Source organism: Ammospiza caudacuta, chromosome 2, assembly GCF_027887145.1.
Source record: "Ammospiza caudacuta isolate bAmmCau1 chromosome 2, bAmmCau1.pri, whole genome shotgun sequence".
Lineage (NCBI taxonomy): Eukaryota > Metazoa > Chordata > Aves > Passeriformes > Passerellidae > Ammospiza > Ammospiza caudacuta.
In genome coordinates, this window is record NC_080594.1 from 1,809,170 (window position 1) to 1,829,458 (window position 20,289).

Here is a 20,289-nt window from a genome sequence, read left to right on the forward strand (position 1 = left end):
ATGTCTCCCTTTTAATCACACTGTAATTTCATTTTTTCCCCGAGTTTTGGCTCTGCCAAGCTTTTCTGCTTCCCTCTGAAGACGGAGTCTCAGCAGATCTCAGCCTCCTGTTGCTGTAGTAGCAAACAGCATCTGATTTTCCTTCTGGTTTGAATATTCTGCTTGTTGTCTTAGAAGCTTCTTGCTTTGGAATCACCATTCCATTCCCCTTCACAGCCCACCTATTCTAGAAGGTAGCATCAAAAGGTGACATTTTCCTTCCATCTGACCTGTTCAGATGCTGCCATGTGAGTAGGTACTTTTCATCTCAAACAAGGGGAGATCTTTGAGGCCTCCCTGTAAAAAAAAAATCTCCATCAGCTGCAACAAACCTGGTGCTCAGTGATGTTTAGAAATCTGGTCCCTTCAGGGAGGGATTCAGTGGGAAAATGGCTTTGGAATACCTTAAGCAATAGATTTTGGTACACTAGGGTCTTTTGGTGCAGTTAGCTTTGCTTTATGTCTGCATACATGATCAACAATGGGGTCCCAGAGTTTTTATAGCAGAATTTTGGCTTTATTAAAAATGAATTTGCTGATATCAAAACCATCAATACCAAGGCAAATGTTACTGGTCTGTACCAGCAGCATGTGCCAGCTGAGAAATGAGAAAAGCTCCTTTAAACTTGCACCATCAGCTGCTTTTCTCTGCCAAATTCTGAATTGCTCCACCTTCAAACCCTGCTCTGTAATTACTTCCCATGTAAGATTTTTTCACCTTCTGAGTGAAATTTAAAATCAACTCCTAAACTTTTAATCTTGATTACTTTCACTGCCTCCCAGCACCAAAGTCCTATGCCACTCTGGGTGCTCTGTGCTTCAGTCCTTTGAAATGGCTTTGCCTCAATAACATGAATTGGGAGTAGAATGCAAATAGTTGTGTTTGGGGGCCAGCAGCCCTGCATAAAGATATTTCAGATTTTTCCTGATTTTTAAGTGTATATTTCAACCTATTCCTGCTGTTAAGTGCAGGAGTTGCTGTTTCAACCTATTCCTGCTTTTAAGTGTATATTTCAACCTATTCCTATTCAACCTATTGGAGTAGAATGCAGATAGTTGTGTTTGGGGACTGGCAGCTCAGCATAAAGATATTTCAGATTTTTCCTGATTTTTAAGCGTATATTTCAACCTATTCCTGTATATTTCAAGCTATTCCTGCTACTAAGTGCAGGAGTTGCTATTTCAACCTATTCCTGCTTTTCAGTGTATATTTCAACCTATTCTTGCTTTTCAGTGTATATTTCAACCTGTTCCTGCTGTCTCTCCAACACAACCTGGTAAGAGCCACAAAAAGCCCTTGCAGATCTTTGGGATGTGAATACGCAGAAAATGAGTCAGTTCTACCAAAATGTCAGCAAACAGCTTGATCCTTGGTCCTGGTTTGAAAAGGAAGTAAGTTTTTTGTGAGGCTGTGGTGAGCAGTGACTGTGAGCAGTTGTGTCCAGGGCAGAGTTCTGGGAATCAGAACTGCTGATCTGCATTGCTGGGGATGATTCCTGCTGCTCTCCAGCGATTGCAGGCTGTGCAGAGGCGCTCCCAGCCCCCACAGTGCCACGTAGGAGCTCCTCCAGCGGTGGGATGGGGACTGGGAAGGGGGAGCCAAACTGGGAGTTGCCTTCTTCCTCTCCCCTGCTCGTGTAATGAGCGGTTCCAGCTGCCAGAGGGACAGACACATCCTCTCCTCCCGGCCAGCTCCTCCCTCCACACCGCACTTGCGCAGGGCAGAGCTCGGGATTCTTTTGTCTGGAGCTATTTCCAGCACGGCTTGGCTTTGTGGGTTTAGGGCAGTGCAGATGCACTGAGCCTTAAATTAAATTCCACCCAGAGTTTTTGTGACCTGGGTGTGATCCCACAGCCCCCAAGACAAAAAAGTCCTGGGAGTGATCCTACGTCCCCCACAAAAAAATTGATGGGATGGAGAACAGTGAAATCCAGCAGTACCAGGGGTCCACTTCTGTGGGAAACAATCCATGCCCATCCAAATTGGTGCTGCCCTGGTTGTTTGGCTTCTTGTTCCAAGCAGTGTTACTGATTCACTTGGTTATCTCTTGAAGGAGTGGTTCATTTCTGCGAAAGCAGACGCTGTGTGTTCTTTGGACAGGACTTTTTAAATATAAACTCCAGCAGCTTTGCACTCTCACCTTGCAGTGACCCAGGAGACTCATCCTGTTTTCCTGTGCTGAGACAGCCTGTCATCTGTGTTGGTGCAGGATCTCTGCTTTCCAGGATCGTGGCTGAGGAGGGCAGGGATGCTGGGAGCCAGCACTGACGAGCCTTGAAATCACCCCATGGCAGGGACACCTTCCACTGTCCCACCTTGCTCCAAACCCTGTCCAACCTGGCCTTTGGCATTTCCATGGATCCGGGGGCAGCCACAGCTTCTCTGGGCACCCTGAGCCAGGGTGTCACCACTCACACAGGGAACAATTCCTTCCCAATGTCCCCTCTAACCCTGTCCTCTGGCAGTGGGAAGCCATTCCCCCTTGTCACTTTCTGCCCTTAAGAAAAATCCCTCTCCCTCTTTTTCAGGAGACCCCTTTATGCAGTGGAAGGATCTCTGAGCTCTCCCTCTGCTCTAGAGCTAGTCAGGGCTTGCCTGCTCCTCCAGGTCCTCACATGCAAAGATTTTGGGGAATTCTGCTTCAAGGCTCAGCTCAAGGACAAGTTTCGGTTCAGCACTTTACTTTCCTGCCTGCACAGCCTCCTTTGGCACTGTGAGCTCACTCGTGCAGCCCCAGGCACGGTGGAGCCATGGCTTTGCTGGCAGCAGTGGCATCCCAGCCCTTCTGCCCCTCTCTGGCTCTCAGCCATGCCCAGCTCTGGCCTGGCTGGGGCTGGGAGGGCCCAGCTTTGTGTGAGCAGACAGCACACAAAGGACAGCAGTGGAGCTGAAAGGCTGCATCCTGTGGATCCGTGCCCTGGCGTGTCTGGAGTGCAGCAGTGAGAGCCAAGCTCCTGTGCCAGCCTGCTGTGCCATGCCAGCCCCAGGCTTCCAGGGAGCTCACTGGGTTTACATGTCCTAAAGGGGCAAATGCGTGCATCCTCTGCAAAGCACTGATCTCCTTCTGCTTCCTTGGCAGGTGTGCCGGAGGAGGAAAAGGAAGAGGAAAAGATCTGATTGCTGTGGAGCACATTCCCCATGCGTGGCATCATCCAGGTATGTCACAGTGCACAAAGCAGGGAGGACAGGCTACAGAGGCTGCAGCTGCAGCTTTCCCACAGGGCACAGCAGAAAGAGATTCCCTTGATCCCAGTTTGTAATCCCTGTTTAATACTCCCAGAGAAAAGTTCAAAATCCACAGGGTTTCCTGCCAGCACAGCGAGGCAGGGGGGTGGAATTCCTCTGGTGCTTTTGGGTGGAAAGAATGACATCTGTGTGGCCTCAGCAGAGGGCCAGCACGGGTGGTGGCAGCTTGGATTGCAGGCCCCTGGATCCCAGGGCTGTGCTGGGCTATGGCAGGAGGAGATGGAATCCTTGTGGATGTGGCAGCAGGGATTTGCAATCCTTGGGAGGACCCACGGGGCTGTGGGGTCCTGAGCTGTTCCTACACTGATCCAGGAGCTCTGGTGTGGGGCTGTAGCAAGCTAAGAGGATCCAGGATGCCCTTTCCAGGCTAATGTTTGGACTCCATGGTCCTAGAGGACTCTTCCAACCCTAAACTCTGTGTTTCTAAGATGAGCACTGGTGATGTGCACTCCTTACCCTCTCCCTTCTGCCTCTCGGTGACTGGGACTGGCTGGATCCTCCCAAAAAGCAGCCAAAAGGAAAAGCACCAAATGCTTGGTTTGTCAGCCACATCAGCCCCATGGGCTCAGGGGTCTCTCAAGGACAGGATGTGAGAGCACCAGGGCTTTGGGATGGTGCAACATCCTGGGATGCTGCATTTCCTTCCTAAAAACAGGCAGCGAGGAATGTCCAATTCCAGCTTTTCACCCTTTATTACAAAACACAAGCAGAGAAGGCCCAGGTGGTCGATCTGCTGTGCTCAGAGTGGAATTGTGGTGGGGCACCTCTCCTGTTAAAAGCTGCAGTGAGCTCTCCCTCATCTCTTCCTGGCATTTTCCAGGAGCATATGGAAATGTGAGAGGTCTGAGCTCTGCCTGCCCTCACGCTTGGTGGAAGCTGTGAGGAGGCTCAGCCCCACACGCTCCCCCCTCAGGAAAGCGGGATGTAAAAGGAAACAGTTTATTCTGGAGCCAGCTGAGGGAGCAGAACCGCCCCTAAACCCCAGCCTGAGGGATCCTCAGCAGCCAATCTTGTGCTTCCAGCACAGCACTGCTCAGGGCTGGAGGGGGGTGGGCCCAGCCTGTGCTGTGTGGGCAAGGGTGTCACACAACTGCCTGTCTCCCCAGTCCTGCTGCTGCCCCTAAAAGTCCTTTCTTTGCTGGGAATCAGGTTCCCAAGAAGCCAATGCTAAAACTGCCACTGTTGATGGCAGAGGAAGGAGGGGGCTGAGTGCAGGACAGGGCTGGGGCTGCTGGGTTTGCTGCCCTGGGGGGTTGGTGCAGCAGTTGGAAGGCAGGAAAGGAGGAGGGGAGGGATGAATCCCAGGAAGGACACGCTGGGCAGTGGCCCAGCAGGAACAAATAGTGTGCACTCTCCTCCTCAGCCAAGTGCTGAGCATGTGTAAGCAAAGGGATGCTTAGGAGGGGCCTTGGCAGCCTCTTTGTCTGTTCTGCTCTTGCAGAGGCAGCACAAAAGCTGCCCAGAGAGATACAGCAGGAATCACAGGACCTCAAACAGGACCTGGTTTGGGTTGGAAGCAATGTTAAAGCCCATCCAGTGCCATGGCAGGGATACCTTCCACTGTCCCAGGCTGCTCCAAGCCCTGTCCAGCCTGGCCTTGGGCACTGCCAGGGATCCAGGGGCAGCCACAGCTGCTCTGGGCACCCTGTGCCAGGGCCTGCCCACCCTCATAGAGAGCAATTCCTTCCCAAGATCTAATCTGAAATCTCTGCTTTAGTGTAAAACCAAACAGGAAAAGGGGTTTCATCCTTCCCCACTCTCCAAGGACCATGGTTGTCCCAACCCTGGGGATGTTCTGCTTATCTGATGGGACGAAACCAGTTTGTGTCCAGATCTGAGCAGCTTTCCTTAGGACGACGAAATGCACCCACCTGTGAGGTAAATGTCCCTTGCCATAAGTCCAGATTGGGTCGGGGGGCTTAACCCATAACATGGAAATTTAGGGTGTGTCTGCAAGAGGCCAGGATGTATTTCAGGATGGATCTCCAGAGACCCTTAGGAACAAAGTGACATCTTCCCTGTGTGATGAAACCCCACTTAGCCTGAGTATTCCTGCCTGCTTCAAATATGCCAGCAGAAAATTGCAGTGTGTTTTTCCCAGCTACTCTATAGATTCCCCATGAAAATGTGGCAGGGAAGAAGTGGCAGATTTCTGGAAGATTGAAGGAACCCACATGATGCAACCCCGCTGCATTCTTGCAGACCAACACTCACTCTTGAGAGCTTCAGAAGGAGCCACTCACATTTTATTCCAGCTGCCACTGGGCTGTATCCACACATTAGAGACTTTTCCAGGGTCACATCCCTGTCCTGCCACAGCTCCTGGTGTTGCAGAGCCACATTCCTGCCTCGGGGATGTTAATTTTAGAAACAAAACCCGCTCTCTGTTTTCCGTTTTCCGCTTTTGTAACTTGCAGGGAGGAAAGTTGTGGATGGTGCAGTGAACTTTTCTCTGTTTCAGAATGAAGCTGGAAAGGCCTTTTCCCGGTGCATTTAGAGACTCACAGGCATGTTTAGTTTTGGGAGCAGTCATGCACTTGGCAGTAAGAACAGCAGATATGGATCCTGGAGCAAGGGAAGCTCCGTGGCTGTTGGATGGGATCTGCCAGCTGAGTCACACGAGGCACATCTGACTCATCACACCAGAGCTGCATCTGCAGATGGCCCAGGATTGCAGAAACTTGGGCAAGGCTGATGATCCCCTGTAAAAGCTGGGGAGACTGAGGCATGGAAGGTGAGTTTGGGGCACAATCAGAGCCAGGCTGGTGTGTGCTGCTTTCCTTCCCCACGAGGATGCTGAGGACTTGACAGGGAGTCCCAGGGGCATCTTCTCCCTCTCTGCACAGCTCTCTGCTGGGGGCTGGGACCCCAGGATGTGGAGCTGCTCTGTCTGGGATTATCCCTGCTCCAATCTCATCCAGCAGAGGTGGATCTCATGGCCAAGGGTCCTCTGCATTTACAGAGCAGCCTCTGTATCCTTGTCCTCTCTCCCTGCTCCTGGTTACTGTGCTGCAAACCCCAGGCAGGAACAGGCTCTGCTTTGTGTTTCTGTAGCCTGTGGGACCATGATTGATGCCTTTCTCCAACGTGGATGCCCAAACTGTGCTTCCCACAGTGGGAAGGGATGCAGGAGCTGCCTCTCTCTGCACACTCCAAGCTCCTGGCCCAGCACTCAACACACTGAACATCTCCTGCATGTCCCTGGGTCTGACAGGCAGTTCCCAACACTGGAGGAGGCATCAGAGCTGCTGAATTTGGCTTTGTACAGAAGGACTCTTGTTCAGCCTGGGGCAGAGGTGCTTGGGAGAGGTGGGGTGGGAGGTTTGGATGAATGAGGATCGTTGTTTCACTCCTGATTCCCTTCAGGAAGGTGCTGGATGTTTCCCAGCCGTGCACAAACAGCTTGGATTCAGTCTTGGAAATCATTTGCACTTCTGGACTGTTGGCTTTGACGTCAAGACCTGAATCCCCCTGGGATCACTCCTGGTTTGGGACCCAGGGATGCTGTGGTTACAGACATGTGTGAATCAAAGCCTCTTACAGCCCTCCTCCTCTCCTGCATGGAGCTGCCTTAGCCCCATCCACTTGGGAATTATTTCAAGCTCCTTTGCTGCCTGAACACAGAGAAGCAGCAGCAAAGAACTTAAGGCAGCTCCTGAATTTTGAACATTTCAGGTTGCAGTCATGGCTGCAGTTCAGTGGGAGGGAAGCACTCAAATCCTGAACTTCCAAATGTTTCTGTTGGATATGGAATACCCAGTTCTGGTTGTTGTACTTTCCAATGACAAAGCTGTGTGCTGGGCATGCAAAATAATGGAGAAACTGCAATTTGTTCATTGTGGAATTGTCTTCATTTTCCAAATTGACCTCCCCACATTCAGAAATATCTTCAGTGACTGTGATGGCACTTGTCTTGATGAATTAAAAATTTAACTGTGATTTTCTCCCTAATTCCAGTTAATAGAATAGTTGGATCTTCTGGAGGCAAGTTCATCAAATGTGGGATGCACAACAAATCCACTCTGGGCTCTGTCTCTGATATACCACGTGCCATGAATCCAGCAATTCACTGCTGCCTGAAGCTTTCCTGACTTCCCTGGCATTTGCAGGAAGGTGCATGGTCACCCTGTGGAAGCAGGTATGAAATGGGGCAGGGTGGGGGGACACCCAAAAAGCCCTGCAGGAATCTTGGACACCACAGGGCTGTGGTAGAGTCAGTGCAGACAAATCCCTGTGGGCATGAGAAGCACTGAGCTTATGGCACTCTGCACTCCAGAGGTGCTCATCACCTGTGTGGTCCCATTAGCTGGAAAATCCCAGATAACTGTGTGCCTTGGTGCCAGCCCTGCATCCCTGGGGCAGCAGGAGGGTGGGATCAGGGTGAGGAACCTCCTCCAGGGTTTCTGTCTGCAATCCCACGCCCTGAGTCCTGCTCTGGGAGTTCACTTCTGGCTCTGTGTGCCTGTGGCCATGAGTTTCCCATGCTTCAGAAAGTGCCATGAACCCACAACAAACAGCACAGCTCTGCACTGCTGGCCCTGAGCTCCCCTGCTCCCCAGTGCAGCTGGTGCCTAAACTCTTGGGACAGTGAGAATATTTAGGATTTCTGGGCTGCAGAAGTGTCAGTGTGGAAAAGGCTGCACCAAAGCAGGGAGACCAGCGGAAATAGATGGATTTAAAAATAGTGGAGACAGAGAGAGGCTGGCTGGGATTCAGGAGCTACAGAGAGCTGGGAGCACACAGATCCAATGAGGGCTCTGCAGGACTCGTTTAGAGCAGCCCTGGGCACAGCTCCCCCTGCAGAGACACCCCCGTGGCCCTGGCACTGCTCCCCTTTTGGGGCTCCTCAGGGAGCAAACCCAAACGCAGGCCGAGCCCCAGGAATGCAGGGAATCTCTCCCCAGGCCCCAGGCGGGCAGGGACATTCCGTGTCCATCCCCTCCCGTCCCGTGTCCCGGTCTCGCTGCTCCCCCTGCTGCCCGGATCCAGCACCGGCACCATCCCGGGCTGGCTCCAGCCTCGCCCAGGCACCAGTCCCGGGAGGAGGAGCAGCAAGGGCTCGGTCTGCACCGCACAGACCAGGGATGTGCCCCAGCAGTGCGTCCTGGAGCCCCCCTCTGCCAGGGAGGGGTGATTTCCCTTCCACTTGCCTTGGGGATGAAGCTCCTCCAGGCCAGTCCTCCCTGCTGGAAGGAGTAACAAGGCTAGCAGGGTGAGGAGGGAAAAGGGGAAGCAAAGATGGATGTAGAATTCTGGCTGGCATTTTTGCTTTGTTGTTTTTTCTTAGTTTGGGTTGGAAAGGACCTTAAAGATCACACAGTGCCAGCCCCTGCCATGGCAGGGACACCTTCCTCTATCCCAGGTTGCTCCAAGCCCTGTCCAACCTGGCCTGGAAAGGGAATTTAGCATATTTCACACTCTGCCAAATACAATTTCAACTGTGACTTATTAGATTTATCACTAGAAATAGGATGATAGTATAGATAACCCCAAACTGTGGGAGCATGGCATGGGTGCAGCATGCCAGCCAGGAGATTCCTGATGTCTTTCCAGGTTTCAGTTTTAGAGTTGCTATTCTGCCTGGGAGCAGAGAGAGGGAGTCCTTCTCCTTCTCTTTGAGGGACCTGCAAGATCCTCTTCTCCTGAAGAGGGTTCTCCAGGTCCCAATTGCCATGAGGATTATATGAACTGGTCCTCTCTTTCCCATGCCAGGAATCTTTCCTTGTCTCTCTCTTTCCAGGGAAGGAAAGAGAGACAAGGATCTGCTGGAGAATCTCGGCAGAAGGGCTGTGGGGATGGGAGTGACCCAGAGCAGCTCTCATATAAAATCACAGAATCATAATGGCACAGAATGGTTTGGGTCAGAAGGGACCTTAAAGCTCCAGTGCCACCCCTGCCATGGCAGGGACACCTTCCACCTTCCCAGGCTGCTCAAGCCCTATCCAGCCTGGCCTGGGACACTGCCAGGGATGCAGGGGCAGCCCCAGCTGCTCTGTTTCAGGGCCATGTCCATGTGTCCCCAGGGATGTGCCAGGGTGCACAAGCAGCAGGGAATGGGAAGGGCTGGCTTCCTACAGGACGCAGGGCTGGAGCCCCCAGGGGGGTTTGCAGGGATTCCCTTCAGGTCTCCCACTCAGCTCTGGTCCAGAACTGCAGCCTCTCAGTAAACAGCACCCAGAAAGGGGGAATTGGCTTGTAGGGAAGTGTTTTATTTCCTTTAATTAACTGGATCTGAGCTGGATGGAGCCCAAGCCTGTTGTCATCATGCAGGCTCCGAGCTGTGCATGATCAGAGCTGACAGCCCCAGTGGTGCTGGTGCCAGTGCCAGCAAACCCCACTGATCCACCTGAAAAACCCCTACAGGTCTGACACAAAGCATTCCTGCTCAGGGGATGGATATTTGGTTTGAAACCTCAGCAGCAGTTCCTGCTCAGATCCCCTCCTCTCCTGAATCTGCAATTGCCAGCAGCAAGGAAAATCTCTGCACAGTAACTCAGGGATTGCACAGAGCCCCTTGCATTGGGAAAACCAAGTGAAGCACAGAGTTGGTGAGGCTCCATCAGCTCCATCTGTGCTTTGCCCACCCTCTCTGCACCCCCTGTGTCTCCCTTGGGGAGTCCTGTTCTGTCTCCAATGCCTTGTGCTTCCCAAGGATTTATCTGCACACTGCCAGCTCCCCTCTGCATCCCATAAACGGAAAGGCTTAGGCAGGCACTGCTGCACATCTAGAGCTGTGTGACCACGAGATCTGCAGCCAGCCCAGTCAGCTGATCCTGCCACACTCACTCAAGGAATCATTTTCCACTGGTGGCCAAGCTGTGGCTGCCCAGAGTGGAGGGAAAAAAGGGACACTTGGTGTGTTTGGGATAACTGGTGAAGGGAAAGCACAATTGGAGAGGGGGGCGCATCTCTGCCCTTCCTGTATCCTGACCTGCTGCATCTGTCAGGGTGAGCAGTTGTAGGATGAGGTTATGAGCCAAAAGAGGTTGGATTTAGATGGGATATTTGGAAGGAATTCTTGAAGGTGGGCATGCCCTGCCACAGGGTGCCCAGAGAAGGTATGGCTGTCCCTGGATCCCTGGAAGTGCCCAAGGCCAGGTTGGACATAGTTTGGAGCAACCTGGGACCGTGGAAGGTGTCCCTGCCCATGAAACTGGATAAGCTTTAAGGTTCCTTCAACCCAAACCAGTCTGATTCTCTGTCATTCTGTTATTTTCTGTATCACAGATCTCTGTGATTCTCTGTTATTTTCCTGAAAACCAGGTCCTCCTTTGGACTCTTTCCTTCCATCTCCAGCTTTCCAAGATCTCATTCCAGGTTCTGTACCTTGAGAAATTGATGTTTGCCCCCCAGGCTACCCTGGGCCTCCTGAACCCCACAGAGCTGTGGTGTGGAGCTGAGTTAAGGTCCTGTGGCAGCTCCTGCTTGGTGGCCATGGCAAGAGGCACCTTCTGCCCCTGTGCCTTGGCCAGCTGGCCTGGAGGAGAGCTGGAGGTGGAAAGTGAGTGCTTGCAGCCTCAGCAGATGGTTGTCCCATGAATCATGGGCTACCTGGCTGTGTGGTCATCCTGGCTGGCTCCTGCTGGACCTGTTGGTGCACATGCAGCTGAGCTCCCTCACGTGCCCTGCCCAGCCCTGGCTGCACCTCAGGGCCGCCACAGGGACAACTGGCACATGAGATGTGTCTCTTTTGATGCCTGATGGGACAGCTCTGCCCAGTATTGCAGAATTCCCCTCCCCTCCTTCCCAAACACACAGCTGGGAGGGAGTGGGCACCTCTGGGACACATCCCCAGCTGAACTCAGGGGATTCAGGGAAAGTCTCTGCTCTTCCTGGCTCACCTCAAGCTGCGCTCACCCCTTGTTGCTGTGGGGGAAAATCTCCAGGCAGAGAGAGGGGCAGGAGGGGCTGGGGGAGAGGGAAATTCCTGCCAGGAATGAGTCACCCCCTCGTGCTATGCCTGGAAAAAGCAACTGCTGCCATCCTGCTGCAGTGCTGGGGCAGAGGGGATCCCTCATTCCTTTGGGATCCCTTTAGGGACAGGCTGGAGTTGGTAAGTTAGGCTGGAGTTTCACCCAGTTTAGGGAGAAGCAGCAGGGCCAAATCCCAAATGAGTTCTCAATTCCTGGCTGGTGAGGCACAAAGCACAGGGTGACTTTGTCTGCTTTACCCACATCCTTTGTGTCATTTGAAATGAGGGGAGAGATTTTTAGATTAGATATTGGCAAGAATTTCCTCCCTGTGAGGGAGGTGACACCCTGGCACAGGGTGCCCAGAGCAGCTGTGGCTGTCCCTGGATCCCTGGCAGTGTCCCAGGCCAGGCTGGACAGGGCTTGGAGCAGCCTGGGACAGTGGAAGGTGTCCCTGAGTGGTCTCTGAGTTCTTTTCCTACCCAGAACAAGAAAAAAAATTATTTCTGCTTCCCACCCTGCTTAGCATTACATTTTCTGAAAGGTTCTCCTGCACAGGAGCATCCTCCTGAGCAATGTGGAATTTGCAGGAAACATCCCCAGCTTGTGCAAAAAGCCAAAACTCTCCTACCTGAAAAACTATTTTTAATCAAGGAATATACTGGAGATGGTTTAGGCAGAGAGGGAGCAGAACTAAACCAGTTTTGAGTGTGGTTTTTGGGCCTGTGATGGAGCTGCACAGAATGATCCAAACTTTGCTGGGGTGCAGGATTCATGCTCTGGCAGAATAACAAACCTCCCCATTGAGCTGAATCTGGGGCTGATGGCTGGAATTTGAGGAAATCCTGTGTGTTTCTAATCTTAGGCTGCTTTTTTTCCTGGGTAGTTTATTTCTTTAAATAGAAGGGCTTACATGGGATTGACTCCTGCAATCCTTGTGGCCTGGCTGGGCTGTAATCTTTAATGGGCAGGGATGTCATATCTCACATCCCTTCTGCTTCTGCTGTGAAGGGAGAACACTCAGGAGCCCTCACTCCCTCAGGTGTCACCTGGAGATGTGTCCCAGCTCCATCCTGCCCCCCTGGAGCAGCAGGGAAAGGACCCTGGTGTCTGACAGGACCCTGGGAACAGCTGGAGCTGTGCCAGGGCAGGGTCAGGCTGGATTTAGGGAGAGGTTCTTCCCCCAGAGGTGCTGGCACTGCTCAGGCTCCCCAGGGAATAGGCACAGCCCCACAGAGCTCCAGGGATGCCCAGGGTGGGATTGTTGGGGTGTCTGTGCAGGGTCAAGGGTTGGACTTGACCATTTCCCAGGACTGAGGGAGGAGAAATGCCAGATGTGCTCTGGCTCACACAGAAAACAGGTCAGGGAGCTCTGTCCCCACAGTGTGCAGTGCTGTGAGCAAACAGCTTCTTTAGGATGGCCAGTTATGCATCTGAATGTCCATTTAAATTTCAGATCTCCAGGAGAACCATCTACCTCATCCCTGGTGAGCAGATCCAGGTTGCTCCAGTTTTCCAGCAGGATTTGCAGTGGGTGGTCACACACTGGAGAGCTTGGCAGCTTTTTCAGTGCTGCTGTTTGCTGCAGGATCCACACATTTTTACCCTTGTATGGAATAATCACGTCCTGATGAAATCCAGGATTTGTGCAGCCAAGCTGACTTTGTAAGTGCCACCACCCTTTGCAGCTGCCCAGACACCAACCCTGGGTTTCCTGATCCTCTTCCTCAGCTCTTCAAACCCTCCTTCCTAAACCAATCCTGAGCCTCCCAGTCCATTTTTCCCATACTGGGCAGCAGCTCCCACAGCAGGATGCCCTTATCTCTGTCCATCCCTGTGCAGAGGGTCCTTGGCTGCCCCAGCCTGCCCCACCTTGCTGATTTATCTGCAGGCTCCCTGAGTGCACAGGGGAGGCTGAATGCAGCCTTTCCCTTCTCCCACCACCCTGTCTTGGTGTGTGGGAGGCTCAGTGCTCCTGGGACGTTGGGATGAGTCAGTGTTTGCACATCCTGAGTCACCCCAGGGAGTTGCCAGAGAGGAGGGGGGATGCCCAGCCTCATCTGGGGGTGTAAATGTCCCAGGAAGTTCTGTCTGAAAGAAAATTCCCATTCAGAGGTCACCACCTTGTAGGGCCACCACCATGGACCAGAAGTGTCACCTCATGAGAAGAAGTTATTTCCTGGCCCTGCTTCCATGTGAATACTTTCAGATGGCCCACAGCTGCTTATTGGGGGGGTGCCACGTCCTTGGAAGCTTCCTGGGACATGCCCAGGGGTTCCTCTTGGCAGCTCCCTCAGAGCAAGTTTGTGGAACCAGGGCACCCACCAGCCAGGGAGGCCATGGAGGAATGCCAGGCAAGTTCTCTAAGCAGGGCTTTTGAGGAGAATGAATTCCCAGTCCTCCCACTGAGTGCAATTTTTATCACTCTTTTGGGGCTTTTTTGAGCTAGGGATGCTCCTGAGCTCATGGAGGCTTTGGGAGTGGATTGGCTCAGGAGTCCATCCCTGGTTTAAGATCTAAAGGGGAGGGTGGACACCCTTGCTGACACCCCCACAGGCACCTTGTTTTCCTCTGTGCCTTGATGAACCCCAGAGAACACCACAGGATTCTTCAGATACACACCCAGGCTTTAGATTTTTACCTCCATTTCCAGCTGGAATGGGATGAATTCCCAGGTCAAGAAGAGCTGGAAGAACCACCCCAGGATTTTCTGTTCTCAGAGTGCCTGCCTTTAACATGAACTGAGTTTTCTGTGCTTGCTCAGAGCAGAGGCTGAGCAGGGAGTGAGGCCAGAAAAACAGGGGGTCATGTCAGACTTTCTTTTTCTCTCCTCTTAACACTGAAATAAAAATACATCTCGAGCTTGTTTTGGGATTAACAAGAAAAAATTCCTCTTGATGGGAACCATCTGTGGCCGGGAGATGCCGTCTGCTCTCGGCTTCCCACCCTCACCCAGACTCCCTCATTCGGGGTGTGTTCCTCTCCCAAATATTATTCCTCTCATCCCTGTGCTGCTGGGAGGAATCCCAACTATTTAAGGAGGCTTTTCTCCCAGCATTTCAAAGCAGCAGCAGCTGCTGACACCTCTGGAGGATAATATTTGCTCTCCTCATTACAGCCCAGATGGCTGGTGGCTGCTGGGCTCGGAGGGGAAGCACTGCCAAGTGTCTTGGGTGTGACCTTTCCAGCCCAGACGTCACCTCAGGGTCACAGCAAACACCTCGAGGCCTCTCTGGCCTGTCCCACAAAGCAGGAGGGGAAATCTGCCCCGAGGAGTGGAGATTCCCTGGCTCTGCCTCTGCTGTGCTGCTGGAAATGAGGGCCTTGGTGCTGGTCCCTTCATGGGGTCGAAGAATGAGGACGTTTCTGGAGTGGACCTCGGCCCCATCTGAGGTTTTGGAGTGGGAAATGCAACTTCTGGGCTGGGTTGGCAACAGGAGGATGAAGAGGTGCATCTGCAGCATCAGAAACTCCAAAGAGATTTGGAGTAGGGAGAAGCCTTCAAGGCCAGGAAGAGGAGAGGAAGCTCAAGGTGAGTCCAGAAGAAACCAGGGCAGGTCTGGCCCAGGAGGAAAGGCTGGAAGAGTTTCTCTGCTCTCTCCATGCAGCTGAGGAGGCTGCCTGGCTGGAATGTCTCCTCCTGGGACCAGCTCCTGGGATCAGGTTGAGCAGGAAGCTGGAGCAAGACAAGCCCAACAGGTTCTGGGCTGTGGAACCTCCTGCATGGCAGCACATCCCTGGCCTGGGACCCAGGACCTGAACTGAAATGGACCAAATGAGCATTTTGGGGGCTTTCCAAACCTGGTAGGATAAAGGATTTTTGTGTGGGCCTTGACATCTCCACAGTGATCCAGGCCTGGCTTGGGAGGTGGTTTGGAATCATTTGGAGGAGGGAGGGCAGGACATTCAGGCCTTGCTTACCCTCACCTCTCCTCCATGGAGCCCAGCACGAAGCATCATCTGCTGGTGGATTTTGTCCTCCAGCAGATGAAGGCAGAATGCTTTCCATCTTTGAGGCTGGAAAATCCATCCCCACACAGGGGCTTGTCCCTGTACCTGGGGTGCAGCCCACACTCCCATCCCAGCAGTGTGGCATGTTCTGGTGCTGCTTTGCCCAGCCCTGCTCTCACCACAGTCTGGGAACAGGCCTGGCTGCTCTCAGAATACTCCATGGATCTCTGAATCCGTGGCTGTTGTAAGGTGCTCACCTGGTGTTGTGCAAGGAGGACTCATCTTTCCAAGTGAACAAATCCCTCCTGGGCCAAAGACACCCCAGAATGGCTTTAACAGAGAAAGGTGTTTGTGTACAGTTACTGATGCTTGGAAAGCTGAGTGCAGGTGCTGTGCTTCACCCATCAAAAAGCAATTTACAGATAAAATTTGTAAAAATTTATATAAACTGCTGGAACAGCATCATGTAGAACAGCATTATATTGTAACGGGAAGAAAATTTGCTGTTTTTTAAATTAAAAAATTGTTGTTTTATTAGAAATAGAGGGGAATGGTATCACAGAACATTTTTCAGACAGTGAGGTTTTGCACTCTGGGGGTTTAATCTCAGCAGTGTTTGTGCACACATGCTCCATCTCAGGCAGGCTGAGCTGAGGCTGGGATGGGTTTTTCATCCCCTGTGATGGAGTCAAACCCCACATCTCCATCCAAGAAAACTCTGGGATGGAGAGGATCAGAAAACTGCTGCTCCCCCTGACCTGGCTGAATAACAGGGGCTTTGTTCAGGGATCCAGGTCAGGGATTTTATTTCAGTACCTGCAAAGAAGCTATGAGAAGAATGCAGCAGGTTCCTCCCAGCCTGGAGAAATGCAGAGATATCTCCAAAGGTGTTTAATATTTACTGGAGCAGGGCACATCCCTGAAGGGTTGTATTGTGAGCCTATCTGTGTTTGTATCCAAATATCACCTGCAGATCCACAGCATGGCCAGAGCTGGAGCAGGTGAAAGTCCCCCTGCAGGGAGCTGGATCAATAATGGGTTTGTCAATAAAGATCATCCCGTGCTGGCACCAGCAATGTGAACCACGAGCCCAGACCTTCCTGTGCAGGCACAGAACAAAGGGCTCAGCCAACAGGCTCTGATGAATGTGTTGGGAAGGGAAGAGAAGAGGCTGGGTGGGCAGGGAGCAGAGGGAACAAAGCAGCCCTGTGTGCCTGGGGCACACAGCGAGCGCTGGGATTTGCCTGCCAGGGTGGATGGGATGGCTGCTCCTCCACAAATCCCACTGGGATTTTGGTGCAAGCCAGGTTTGGCCTCCACACTCATCCTCTGACTCTTCTGGTCAGATGTTATCAGAAGCATGCTTTGGAAAGGCTCCTTCTCACAGGGCAGGGAAGTCTTGCACCACATAATGATGAATATATTTCAATCCTAGCTGTGTCAGCTGCATTTGTTTATGAAGTGGACTGCACTAGAAAATGCTGTTAAACAAAGTTTAATTTAAAATCAGTTAGTTCAGAGATGCCCTGAAGTTCTCCCAATATATCTGGAATCATGGAATCATTAAGTCTGGAAAAGACCTCCAAGATGATCAGGTTTAATCTTTGACCGAATCCCATCATGCCCTGTAAACCATATTATGAAGTACCACACCAACATGATTTTTTACTGTGGGTTTTTCTTTTTTCCACAGGAAACTTGTGTTTATCCTAAGCTTGATACTGAGAGCAGGAACTGGAGGTTATGGCTAGCTTCATTCTTTCCAACTGTGTATTTAATGTGAAAAATGCCAGCACATAAAAGGTCACACGCTTGGGATACAGAACCAAGTTTTGTCACCAGCTAAATCACTTGTGGCAGCGACTGTCCTTGACCACCCCAAAAACTGCTCCTGGCTCCTCCATGTCTTCTGAATTTTATATGTATTGTATTTATTTCATATTTATTTACCTATTATGACTGAGCCATCCCTATTTCCTTCCCCACACTGCAAGAGTTCAGTGCAGTCATCAGGGGATGCTGAGAGTGACAGGGACCTGATTTACCTGCTCCAATAATCCCTGCCCCTGACTTTCCTCCCTTTTATGTGCATCCCTCTTATCTCCTGGAAGGGGTTGCTGTAACTCCCCCAGAGCAGGCACACACAGCTGTTGTGCAAGCTGTGTTTCCTGACTTGGTGGACAGAAGATATCTTCATTTCCAGTTGCTGGGTAACATCAAATATTACTATTTTCACCCTCAGCTATCTCTTTAGGGCTCACCAGGTCACCATGGCTTCTGCTGCAGGGATGGAGACCTTGCAAGGGCTTATTGGGGCAGCTTGAGGAGGCAAAAAAAGAAGTGAAAGAGAGGTTGAAATACAGAGGATGTAACAGGAAAATGGCTCTGCCAGCCCTCCCTGTAAATGCTATTATGGTAAAATAACTATGCCTGAGGGGACGCTTACAATCAACACCTTCCTTGCACTTATTAGAGGCACAAAGGCCTTGCAGAAAGAGGTAGGAAAAAGGACCTTAATGAAAACACGGGCAGCACAAACACAGGAAAGCACGGAGCTCCCTCCTGCGTGCCCTGCATTCCCCAGGAGCTGCAGGGGCAGAACAATGGTGGGTCCCTCTGCTCGCTTCCTTCCCTGCCCGGCCTGCTCCCAGGCTGCCCCAGCCGGGATTTTTTTCTGCCACAGAGGGGATAGAACAGCACTTTTTTCTTGGAGAAGGCTGGTGCTGAGTTTAAGGACTAATCAGCCCATTCCTCTTGATCCTAATCTTGTAGGAACCTGCAGCACCTCCCTCCCCATCCATCCCAACCAAAGACCAGAGCAGTGGCTCCTCTGAGCATTTGCCTTGATGCCCTTCTGAGCTGTCAGCCTTGTACTTCCCTGCCAGGGAAATTTCCCTTCTGGAGGGATTTTCCCTTCCATGAGCATGTAACAAAATGCTTTCAGGATGTGAAATGCCCAAACTCAGGCCTGGTTTAGAGCTAAGCCAGGTCCTAAAGGAGCAGCTGAAACAGGGAGTCACACACAGGGAGTGTCACCAGGGGTTTTCAGGAGCCCTTTACAGCTGCATCCTTTGGAAGTGAAGCTGGTGGACATGTGAGGAATGAGCCCAGCGGAAATCCCTCCCATGCCAAAGGGAGATATTTAAAGTAGCTTTGAGCATTCAAGGCTCTCAGCATGGGACAAGGAGCTTATAAATCTGAAACCAACCTTTCCTGTCCAGAACTGCATCTGTTTTCCCAGAGGCTGAATGGAAATTCATGGTCAGTTTCCTTCAGTGGCTTTTCTTTGAAACTGCCCGGCCCTTAGCAGCCAAAGTGCTGCTTTCAGGTGGCAAAGGTGGTCCTTGTGCTTATATTTGCTTTGTCCTTGTCCTCACAGCTGCTTGGAGTGGCTGGAGAACAAATCCTTCCCCAGCCCTGCATCCTGGCAGGATCCTGTGTCAGATGCAACCGGCCAAATCACAGAAATATTCTGGAAATGTGCAAACTCTGTCTCTTTTCAGAGGCATTTTTCTCAGCAAATGGATGCTCTAAGGAACTGACTGCCTGGTGCTGGGAGCATCTGCAGGATTTCTGGAACCTCACGAGTTTGAAGAGTATTTCCTCTTGGTGCCAGAAAAAAGGATTTTCCCCTTGATCTTACAAAGGGCTGAACTCTTTCTGCTGAAGTTAAAAGGCAATCCTTAGGCACAAAACCAAGGATGTTTAAAGTTTGGCAAAGGCTCCAGACTTTGTTATTGCCTTGGAATATCTGCATCTGTCCCATCCCCTCCTGCACATCCACCCCAAGCCTGCAGGAAAACACATCCTAAAGCTCTGCTGTGGACCCACAACCACAGTAAATAAAATGCTCCCACAGGAGAGATTTCCATCAGGATTTAAGGTAATCACAGCTCTCAGGCTTGTGATTCTGAAATGTCTCCTATCAGCAGGGCTGGAAGGAGAAGCACTTGGCAAAGGGCTGCGAGGACAACTGCCTGTACCTCAACCCCACAGCTCCTCTGCTGTGCTGCTCCTTGCTTGGATCAGGGTCTAAATTCTCATTTTTCACCTCCAGTCTTTCCCTACTGCTGGGTGCAGCAGGATTATTTCTGTTTCTCCAAGGAAAAGAGCCAGTTGCCAGCGACCTCTCAGCTTAGTCTGCCTCAGTGGAGTCTGGCATTTGGCTTGTGCTTGCTTGTTATTTTGACAGCACATCCCTTCGTTTTGCTCTGCTTGGATCAGTCTACTTCAGGGCTGGGCCAAAAAAGTGGGAAATGGCCAATTTGCAGGGAAAAAAATGAATCCATTGCTGTCAGCCAAGTGTTTTGTCACCTTGCATCAAGAAGGGCAAAGGATTCACAGCCAGGACACAGCTGAGTTTTGGCCACAGAGCTGGGCAGGCCTGGGCACCCTTCTCATCCCAAATAACATGAGCTGCTGCAGTGGGAGGAAAACAAGTCCTGAGCATGGCGTAGGTCCAACAGAACACTCATCCTTCCCAAAGTGCCACAGCAGGGTGGCCTCAGTGTGGAGATCAGGTCCACCTGCACACTTGGGAGTTCAGGATCTAACGCAGGGCCAGGTGCAGGTGATAAAGGGGTAGAAAAAACGAAGGGCGAGTTGGAAAGGTGCGGAGAAATCAGGAGGCTGCACAGCCCAAACCTGCACCCGACCTTTTTTATTCACCTAGGGGGGAACACAGAACATCCCTCCTGCCCCATCCTGCAAGTGTCCAACGCCAGGCTGGACGGGCTTGGAACAACCCGGGACAGTGGAAAGGGGGTTTGGAATGCGATGATCCGTAAGTTTCCTTCCGTCTCAACCCGTTCTGTGATTCCGGGGTGCTCGCTGCCCTTTAGGGGCTCAGCGTTCCCAAAGCCCCGTCACAGCGCCAAGGGTGCTCCAACATTTCCATTGTCCCCCAAAATCGGAACTCGTTCTGGAACCACAGTTCTGGTGGGGGGTTCGCTCGCAGCCCAAAACAGAAGAACTCCGCACGCTTGGGTGCAGCTTCCTTTTCTTCTCCTTCTCCTCTTCCTCCTCCTCCTCCTGCTGCCGCCGTCCCTGCGCTCCTCCCGCGCCGCCCGGGGCGGAGCCGAGCCCGGCCCAGCGCCCGCCCCGCTCCCGAGCCGAGCCGAGCCGGGCTGCGGGGCCGCGGCC

The 20,289-nt window shown here is 51.9% G+C and overlaps 1 long non-coding RNA gene across 1 annotated transcript; it reads left to right on the plus strand.

The window, feature by feature from the left end:
• The first annotated feature begins 3,132 nt into the window (after positions 1–3,132).
• LOC131554805 (uncharacterized) lies at positions 3,133–14,052 on the plus strand. The gene is made up of 5 exons (XR_009274433.1): positions 3,133–3,196; positions 5,004–5,164; positions 5,748–6,020; positions 7,244–7,424; positions 12,653–14,052. It is a non-coding gene; the product is annotated as an uncharacterized LOC131554805 (long non-coding RNA).
• The last annotated feature ends 6,237 nt before the right edge of the window (positions 14,053–20,289 follow it).